This window comes from Vicugna pacos, chromosome 13, assembly GCF_048564905.1.
Source record: "Vicugna pacos chromosome 13, VicPac4, whole genome shotgun sequence".
NCBI classification, from domain to species: Eukaryota; Metazoa; Chordata; class Mammalia; order Artiodactyla; family Camelidae; genus Vicugna; species Vicugna pacos.
The window spans coordinates 25,909,154-25,919,452 of record NC_132999.1 but is presented as its reverse complement, the minus strand read 5'-3'; the positions used below and the strand labels follow the sequence as shown (position 1 = coordinate 25,919,452).

The 10,299-nt window shown below is 45.2% G+C and overlaps 1 non-coding gene across 1 annotated transcript; it reads left to right on the top strand.

Moving 5' to 3' along the window:
- Positions 1-9,729: 9,729 nt before the first annotated feature.
- LOC116283132 (U6 spliceosomal RNA) lies at positions 9,730-9,836 on the top strand. Its single transcript, XR_004192684.1, has one exon. It is a non-coding gene; the product is annotated as a U6 spliceosomal RNA (small nuclear RNA).
- Positions 9,837-10,299: the final 463 nt, after the last annotated feature.

Here is a 10,299-nt window from a genome sequence, read left to right as displayed (position 1 = left end):
TGCACTAACTTGGCACTTATGAAACCAAACTGCAGCCCATAAAGGGCTGGAGAAACACGGCGGATGACCATCCTGCCTCTGTTGACCTTGCAGGTGTGGGTGAGGGGCCTTGGAGAGGAGAGGCAGCAGGCAACTTGAGGGCAGGCTGGATTTGATTTCCTTGAACAAGCTATCTAATTTCTCCAAGACTCTGTTTCTTCCATCTGGAAAACGGGGCTAATCTTCATCAATACCTACTTTATAAGGTTGTTTTGAGGTTTGAATACATAAAACATTAAGCACTTAACTTACTTCCTGACACAGGTTGGAAGTACCAGCCTGCTCCCCATCCTGCCCTGGCTGCCTGGCTGGGCTGGGGTGGGGAGTGCGAATAAGGAAGAGTAGTGAGGGGATGGATGGAGAGCTGCAGAGGGCAGGAGACCTTTCACATTAATTGTGCCCAGAACACAGAATGCGAGCTCTGCTCTCGGACCATCCTGTATGCATTCCGTTATCATCATTCGAAGCACAAGGCACCATCTCACCATTGTCCCAGAGGATGCAGTCACCTGAACTTTGACACAATTGATTGTGGTAGTTAATCATTTGTAAACAAGCGGAAAATTGTGTTTCAAGAACGACCCACACCTTCTCTCATGTCTGCCTACATTTAAGAGAAGATACAACCTTACAAGATAGGGCTCCTAATTCCACCTCCTCAACTCGATGGAATCACGGAGGAAGCCACAAATTTTAGAGAGGGCTGTTACACGAATGAATCACGTGCTCACTCACCTTCAGATTTTCTTGTGCACGCCGTTCCCTCTGCCCAGAACACGTGCCTCATGGCTAAATATGACTCATTACTTACATTTCAGATTAATGTTAGTTTCTCAAGAAATCCTTCCCTGTTGACTCACCTGGGATTGATTCCAGGCGCCCGTGGGTCTCCTGGAATTCCAACCTCATAGCGCCCCCTGGTGGTTTCAGGTACTGCTCACCTGAGGTCATGCCAGGATGATGGCAGCCTCATGCCATGGTGACAATATAGAGTTTTCATGGACAGTTCTTAGCAATTTAACAGTTTCTCCCATATATTACCTTGTTTGATCTTGACAAAAAGCCAACCACTGAAGTATCATCTTCCATGCCTCTGAGATGGGGTTCCACAACTGTTTCCACAGCTGCTAAACAGCAAATCCATGACTAGATTTAAGTTTTTTTCTGACTCCTAAACTCTTCTTTTTGTAATTCCAAGGCTTCACCCTCCTCTTAGGAAGTTTCAGGTCTAACACAATTATCATAGCTCTCTTCTATAATCAGGAGAGAGCTTCTTTAAAATGATCATGTGCCTCCACAAGAATATGCAATGGAATAAAGACAGTCTCTTCAGCAAATAGTGTTGGGAAAACTGGACAGCAGCATGTAAATCAATGAAGCTAGAACACTCCCTTACACATTATACAAAAATCAACTCAAAATGGATCAAACACTTAAACATAAGACAAGATACAACAAACTTCCTAGAGGAAAACATAGGCAAAACATTATCTGACATACATTTCAAAAATTTTCTCCTAGTAGAAATAAAAGCAAGAATAAACAAATGGGACCTAATGAAACTTACAAGCTTCTGCACAGCAAAGGAAACCAGAAGTAAAACAAGAAGACAACCTACGGAATGGGAGAAAATTTTTGCAAATGAAACTGACAAAGGCTTGATCTCCAGAATATATAAGGAGCTCATATGACTCAATAAGAAAAAAATTAACAACCCAATCCAAAAATGGGCAAAAGACCTAAACAAGCAATTCTCCAAGGAAGACATACAAATGATCAAAAGGCACATGAAAAAATGCTCAGTATCACGAATTATCAGACAAATGCAAATCAAAACTACAATGAGGTATCACCTCACACCAGTCAGAAAGGCCGTCATTCAAAAATCCACTAATGACAAACGCTGGAGAGGCTGTGGAGAAAGGGGAACCCTCCTACACTGCTGGTGGGAAGGCAGTTTGGTGCAGCCACTATGGAAAACAGTGTGGAGATTCCTCAAAAGACTAGGAATAGACTTACCATATGACCCAGGAATCCCACTCCTGGGCTTGTATCCAGAAGGAACCCTACTTCAGGATGACACCTGCACCCCACTGTTCATAGCAGCACTATTTACAATAGCCAAACATGGAAACAGCCTAAATGTCCATCAACAGGTGACTGGATAAAGAAGATGTGGTATATTTATACAATGGAATACTACTCAGCCATAAAAACTGACAACATAATGCCATTTGCAGCAACATGGATGCTCCTGGAGAATGTCATTCTAAGCGAAGTAAGCCAGAAAGAGAAAGAAAAATACCATATGAGATCACTCATATGTGGAATCTAAAAAACAAACAAACAAACAAAAACAAAGCATAAATACAGGACAGAAATAGACTTATAGACAGAGAATACAGACTTGTGGTTGCTGGGGAGGGAGGGTGAGAAGGGATAGACTGGGATTTCAAAATTGTAGAACAGATAAACAAGATTATACTGTATGGCACAGGGAAATATATACAAAACGTTATGGTAGCTCACAGAGGAAAAAAATATGACAATGAGTGTGTATATGTCCATGTATGACTGAAAAATTGTGCTGAACACTGGAATTTGACACAACATTGTAAAATGATTATAAATCAATAAAAAATGTTTTAAAAATGTTAAAAAATAAAATAAAATAAAATAAAATGATCACGTGCCTTCAGGCTTTTAAATTACATGTAGAAATTCACAGCTGTTGGTCTATGGATCCACTAACAGTGTTGTTTTCCCAGTCTTTGATAACTAATTTTCTAGCCTCCAGTTCCACAATCAATGCTACACAATTTAGGTTTCTGTTACAGCCGCACTCCATTCCTGGTACCTATTTTTGTACTAGTTAGCTTTTGCTGCATAACAAACAATCCCCAAACTCAGTAGCTTAAAACAATGGTCATTGATTGGCTCAAAATTCTTTGGGTCATCAAATAAGTCTGGGCAAGGCTGGGTGGTTCTGCTGGTCTTACCTGAGTTCACTCATTGTAACCTCAGCCAGCTATTGGGTCAGCAGGGGGCTAGCTGATGGAGAATGGCCTTACTCACCTGCTTGAAGATTCATTCCGTCTGTATGTAGGTGCTGGCTATTGGTTGAAGTGATGGGGTAACTGGACCACATGTCTCCAGAAAGACTAAGGCTTCTTCATGGTGATCTCACAGTTCCAAAGGGCAGCAAGAAAGCACAGGCTCCAATGCACAGATGCTTTTAAAGCCTCTGACTGCATTATGTTTCTTAATGTCCCACTGGCCAAAAGCAATGGTCAAGTCCACATTCAAGGGATGGAGATATAGATAATACCTGTTGATAGGAGGAAAAACAGAATCAAGTTGCAAAGGGGTGTGCACTTTAGGTTGGAAAAAAAATCTATGGACATTTTGCAACTTACCCCAGACACATGCCACTTTCATGCTGAAGCAGTGCCTTTGTCATTTCTTGTTTCTCCTGTCTTAGGATTTGGAAGTGTATGTTGAGGTAACAGGATGCAGGGAGCCTAGGCCCCTTACTCACTGGTTGAGGAGAACCCCTGCTGATCCACAAAGAACTTTCTATGAGTGAGAATTTAACTTTAAGTGTGCTATTTCATTGAGATTTGGTGGTCTATATGTTACTGCAGCAACAGCTATCCTCTCCTGACTAATACACTCTTCTGTTACATACAAAATTTGGGGGGGTGTGGACACTTTTTTTTTTGAGAAAAAGCCCATAGATTTTTTTCAGATTCTCAAAAGGACCTGAGATTCAAAAGCAGTAAAACAAAAAAAACCCCAAAACAACAACAAAAGAGATACAAAAAATGTTTAAAAAGACAATAATTTCTGTAAGAGATAGAACTTTTTCAGCTCACAAAATTACCTATGGTCCCTTTGAAATTAGTGTGGTGTAGTCTGAAGTGTTTGGGACATTAGACTCAAAGATTGGCATTTCATTTCTCTCATTTTATTAGTTTATATCCTGGACAAATCCCTTAAGCCCTCTGAGCACTGGTTTCCCTAGTTTCAAATGTAGGCTTGTTGAAATAATGCTCCGATAATCATTTATTGAGAGCTACTAGATGCCAGGCACAATGCAGGTACCAGGATATAAAGATGAATATGTAACAGTCTTCCCTGTAAGAGCTGACAACCTGAGAAGGATGGGCATGGTAATACATCAGGAGAGGACAGTGTGATGAGGACAGTGATGGAGATACGCACAGTGTGATGTCGGGGAAGTTAGAGTGTGTGTGTGTGTGTGTACATGCGTGTCTGCATGTGGTCACTGGGAAAGGTTTCTCAGAAGTGATGCTAAGCTGGCCCTTAAGGGGAGAGGAGGCGTTAGCAAACCAAGAATCAAAGGGAGGGCATGGGGCAGTACAGAAAGAGACAAGAAAAATCAAGATGCAAAGGTGAGAAATTGCACAGGGTTTGTGGGGAGCCTAAGCCATTTGGTGTTGCTGGCATCCAGAGCTGAGCCGAGCTGGAGCGGTGGAAAGAAATGAACCCGGGGAGGCAGGCAGCAGTCGGATCACGCGGGGCCTGGTGGGCGGGGCTGGGGATATGGATTTTATCCCAAGTGCAAAGGGGGAGCTCCTGAAGGGTTTCAGGAGGGAAGGAAGGGGGCAGCTTTCTTTGTGAGAGAGATTACTTGTGCTGTGGTGCAGAGAATGGATTAGAGGGAGGTAGGCTGCAGCAGAGACCGGCTAGGAGGCTGTAACAGTCCACTGAGAGATGCAGGCGGCCAGAATTAGGGCAGCGGGGGCGGGGAAGGAGAGGGCATAAACATACTATCTGTCTTCCGTCCCCGAGAGAAGCAAATAACATACTATTTGGGCAGGGCTTTGTAAACTATGCAGCTCTGCACGAAGCGGGGATTATTAGGACTGAGATTACGGTTCTGTTAGGGAAGGTGTATTAAGTCCCCCGGGCTGAGCCTGGCAGCGGTTCAGAGCAGCTGCGCTCCGCACAGCGCTCGTGTCCTTCTCCGTCACCCAGGCCCGTGCATTAAAGTGCACAGGCTGGTCCGCCTGAAGGCCAGTTGCTTGGACTGCAGGCGCGTCTTCCCCGGATCCTGGAGGGCAGGTTTTACACCTCTCCCATTGTTCCAGAGTCCTAATCAGTGTGTGGAAGCCCCCCATCTCCAAGGTTTCCACTGCAGGTTTTTCCTCGAGTCCCAGGGAACCTGATTTAAAAGAGCCCTCAGTGGACCCCCGGGATAATTGCACCACGCTGAACTCCGCGGCGCGGGGCTCTCTCCGCCGGGCTACAAAATCGAACCAGAAAGAAGTGTAGCGGGCTGGAGTGGGCAGGGAGATCTTTGGGGACTAAACTGGAAAAAACAATAAGCCACAGGAGAAAAGGACATGGCTCTATTTGAAACTAGAAAAATAAGGGGGGGGGAATAATCAGGAAAATGCATGAAGAGTCTCATCTTTTTGTGGCAAAGAGAACAGCCGTTCCTGGGTCCCTACCCACTTCCTCTGAGGCCGCCAGCTACGCGACATCTCTTGGTGCCTCCACAATTCCACTTGGCCTAAAGTCACGTGGCCTAAAGGGGGAAGTGATGCATGCCATCTGACCCTCCCACTTGTCATCCTGCACTCTCTCTCTTGCTCCATCTGCCAGCTGAAGGCGAGTCCCCAGGGTGACTGTGGAAGCCATGCTAGGGAGAACAGACCCTCTGGCAGCCTCGATTCCTGCATGACAGCGTGGAGCAGAGCCCACCCCCTGCCTTGCTGATTAGTCTACGGCTGAAGTAAGAAAGAAACTTCTATTGTGTTAAGGTGCTGACATGATATACAATGGAATACTACTCAGCTATAAAAAAGAACAAAAATTTGCCATTTGCAGCAACAGGGGTGAACTTGGAGGGCATGATGCTAAGTGAAATAAATCAGAGAAAGACAAATACTGTATGATGTCACTTATATGTGGAATCTAAAAAAATATGATAAACCAGTGAATATAACAAAAAACTAGCAGACTCACAGATAAAGAAAACAAACTAGTGGTTACAGTGGGAGTGGGAGGGGCAAAACGGCAGGGGAGGGAGAGGCACAAACCACTGAGTGTAAGATACGTGATGTGCTGTACCACACAGAGAACATAGTCAATATTTTGTAATAACTGTAACTGGGAAATAACCTTTAAGAACTGAATAAAAATCAGAAAAAATTTTAAATAAAAAAATAAAGAAAGGCAAATGCAAAAAAAAGTCTATTGTGTTGAGCTGCTGAGATGTCAGTGTTTTTTTCTACTGCTATGGCTACCATCACCTAAATTAACACACCCTCCTTCCCACAAGTCCCTTTCCCCACCTCACGGAACCGGCAAGCATTCCTTGGAAAGGAGTCACGGGTTCCAAACAGCCATCTGAGCAGCCAGTGTCTAGGACACAGCTCTGGAGGTGGCAGAAAAGCAGCGTCTATTTGGCAGAGGGGGCTCACTGCCTCCTGCAGGGCTTTGTGTGTCCTGTGGTGACAGCTAAGGGAATTCTGAGTCTCCACTGTTTCTTTCTGTTTACAAGCATGGATGTGCGCTTCTCTATGGACAAACACAGGTGCCCTGTTTCTTCTATGGTGGATGGCCCACAAAGGGTAGACACGTATTTATCTCTGGCTCTAAGTAGAGAGGAACAGACACAGGATGCTGAGAGTAAGCCAGACAGTTCAGGAAGACACAGGGAGTGCACCGAGAACAGGGATCAGCCTGATGGTGATGGTCAACTCCTTAAAGAGCAGGTGGACAGGAGAGGCCAGGAGTGAACTCCAAGGGGAGGGCTGGCCAGAGCGCCAAGAGAAGAGGGGAGACTGTGCAGGCTCTGCCTCTACCACTGGGATGGACTCGCCAAGTACAAGTGGGAACACTGGGAAGAGAGCCTTCTAGGTACAGACGGATTTGGTGCTAGCGATTTAGGGCCTGGAGAGGGCACACGGCTGCGTTCCTGGTCATGGACCAGCATGCTGATCTAAGAGGACCCAACAGTATATGTGAGAAGGAGGGGTAAAGAGGAAACCCTAGAAAGCAGGTGAGCCATGGCAGTGATGAAAATTATGCTTTTAATGAAGTCCCCAAACTGGGGAAATCTTTTAGACGTAGATCACGGAGCAGCAGGGTGTCTGGGATTCACCTGTGGGCCAGGTGTATGCTTCTAGGTCACTCGGGGGCCCTCAGAGCCTACACGTAATTACACGTTTCATGTTGGAGCACAGTACACCATGTTCTCTATTAGACACTTTTTTGGTTCCCAAAGCCTTAGGATATTTTACCGACCCCGTGGAGCCCACTGACATCACTGGCATCAGCAATGAAACATCTCGAGTTCGACCCAGAGCAACACGTTTTTGTAAATGTTTTTATATTAAAGTGAGGCAATTTTTAAATCATGAAATATCGAGTACTTGTTTTCTCTTTCAGATATTTCCAGGAATGCAAGAAATGTGTGAGGAGGGGAAATGGGATTCAACCCGGCAATGTGCCAGGAAACTAATTACCAGGGGGACTTCAAACGACTCAGCGGATTATGTAGTTGCATTGATTTTGTGGATTAACTGTGGCAAATGGTGAAATTGAAGCCCCTTGTCCATCTGTTCATTCACTCACTAGTGGATCAAGTTCAAACTCCTTAGCCTGGTAAATGAGTGCTTTCTCAATCTATGCCTTAGCTACTCTGGACTTCACACCAATTCGAACTTTGCACCAATTTATTTATTCATTCAAATAAAAATATACACACACACACACACACACATACATTTGATGTTAACTGTGCAGGGAACGCTGTGCTAAAGTGGGGGACACAGCGGTAAATATCACCCTCGCTCCCTGTCCCCATGGTGCCTCCACATTCACAGACGAAATAAACTCGAGTGATCGTGTGCATCTGTAATGATGACCTGAGTAACTGCAAAAGGGGTAGAACCAGGTACTTTCCTGATGTCATCGGGGTGGTGGCTTGGGGTGGGGAAGGAACTCTGGGAAACTGCACCTGTGCTTGGAAACCCCAAACCAAAGAGAGAAGTGGCTGAGTGGGCAGAGTTTTGAATTACGGATGCAACTACTGATGTTACACCGTATCATATAGAGTTACTGCTATCCGGTGTTGCCAGGAAGGATCACCCCCAAATTTAGCAGCTTAAAAACATCAATTATTTCACTCTTACTCACAGTTCTGGAAGTCAAGAATTCGAACAGGGTCCAGCAGGCATGGTCGTCTCCGTTCCACACGATGTCCGCTGGGGCTGGAACATCCCAGGTGGCGTCTCCACTGAGACGTTTGTTGACTTAGCTGGGAAGCTGGACAGCGCATGGCTTAGCTGGGGTCTCTGTCCTCCTTGGGGCCCCTTCCTCTCTTGGTGTCCACTCCACAGGGGCTTCTTACATGGCAGCCCACGGCTCCAAGAGTCTAAGAGCCGAAGCTGCCAGACCTTCTTAAGGTGCTAGCCTGGGGCTGGTGCAGTGTTGCTCCCATCACGTTTTACTGTTTAAAGTAGTCCCAGGGCCAGCCCTGACTCAGGGTGGGAGGGAGCTCCACAATGGGGGAACACAGGGAGGCGTGGTTCATTGGAGACCAGCTACCACATCCAGGAAGTGGCACTATTTAATGAGGCGGTGGTTGTCGTCGTTTTAAATCTAAGTCTTCATCAGGAAGAGCTTCTGTCTCCCCAAGAGTCTGAAAATACCTTTCTTTAACCACTGCTTCTAGAAAATGTGGCTCACAGAGGTAGGCAGATGTTTTTTGATTAGAGAGATATGTCATGTCACTGTCCCACCACCACAGGAAAACATAACCTCCAGATTTATGAGGAAAGCAGCCTGATCATTCTCTGACCAAGACTCAAGATTTACATGGACTTTATGAATTGGCAGGGGGTAATGACCAAGACCTTCCTTCAAAGGGTTTAAAGACTCCTGATTCAGGGAAGGGACACAGTCCAGAGACAGAGCATGAGACAGAAGAGCAGATTTGTTCTTCCCTGTTACAGAGGAGGCAGGCTGCACACCCAAACCCTCAGTGCCTCTGTTTCCACACCTGAGAAATGGGGATAATGCCATAGCCTCACTTCGAACAGCACTGGGAGGGTTCATTCAACCAATTCATGCAAAAATACTGCTCAGAACAACCACATTGGAGCCAGCATATCCTCCAAGCCCAGGAACATGTTCATTTGATCACCACTGTTACCAAAACATGGACTGACCACAAAGCCAACAACAACAAACAGGGAACCTCAGTCCTACAACCTCCGGGAGCTGAATTCTACAACCACCTGAATGAAAGAGAAGCAATTCTCCCCAGGACCTCTGTGGGAACACGATCTTGCTGACACCTTGGTTCAGCCCGATGAATCCACTTACAACATCCAGAACCTCGTTAACAGCTGTTTAATCTAAAGTAAAAAGAGTTAACAATGATGACATTGAAAGATGCTGCAACAGAATGCCAGCCTGTCTCATTACTTCTTTACAAAAGCTTCTACAGGTTGTACACATAGAATTCTCTACCAACTCGGGCACTTTGATGATCACAGATTCAATGTTTCTCTCACTTCTTACTTTCTCTCTCTCAATTATTTATTTCGGCTTTGCATGAGACAATTTTCTTGTGTTGATTAGACTGAATTAAAATGAGGGTGATAATGAAAAAAAAAAAAAAGAGCAGGGACACTCAGAAGAGGATCAACAGTGCTCGCCCGGGCAGCACATCTACTAACACTGGAACAACGCAGAGGAGATGAGCACGGCCCCCGCACAAGGATGACACGCAAATCCGTGAAGTCGTCCCTATTTCTGAAAAGAGGAATGAGAGAATGGCTCGGGAGCGCGGAGTTATTGAATAATAAATATTTGGGGGGGGGAGGAAAAAAGGAGATCAACAGACCTTACAAATGAAACAAAGCAGGAGACCTGGTCCAACCTGAACAGAGGTTACATCCTTAGCTGAGGAAGACATCAACATCAGAACCCCAGTCTAGCATCCCCACAGCGTTTTCTAAGTACTTCTGCTTAACTGTGTCATAAATCAGACATATGGCATTAGGCTCGCCTTGCTTACGTGTTAAGAGAACAGGCTTTGCAGTCAGGATGGTTGTAAAGTCTACCTCTTTCACTCACTTGTGTCAAGTTACTTGACTTTTTGGTTCAGGCCAGTGAAGGTGCCTGGCACACTGCCATACAGAGCAGAATTTCAAGAAATGTTAACAATTAATATCACTGCTGATATGGTTCTAATGGTTAATTTCATCATCTCCAATT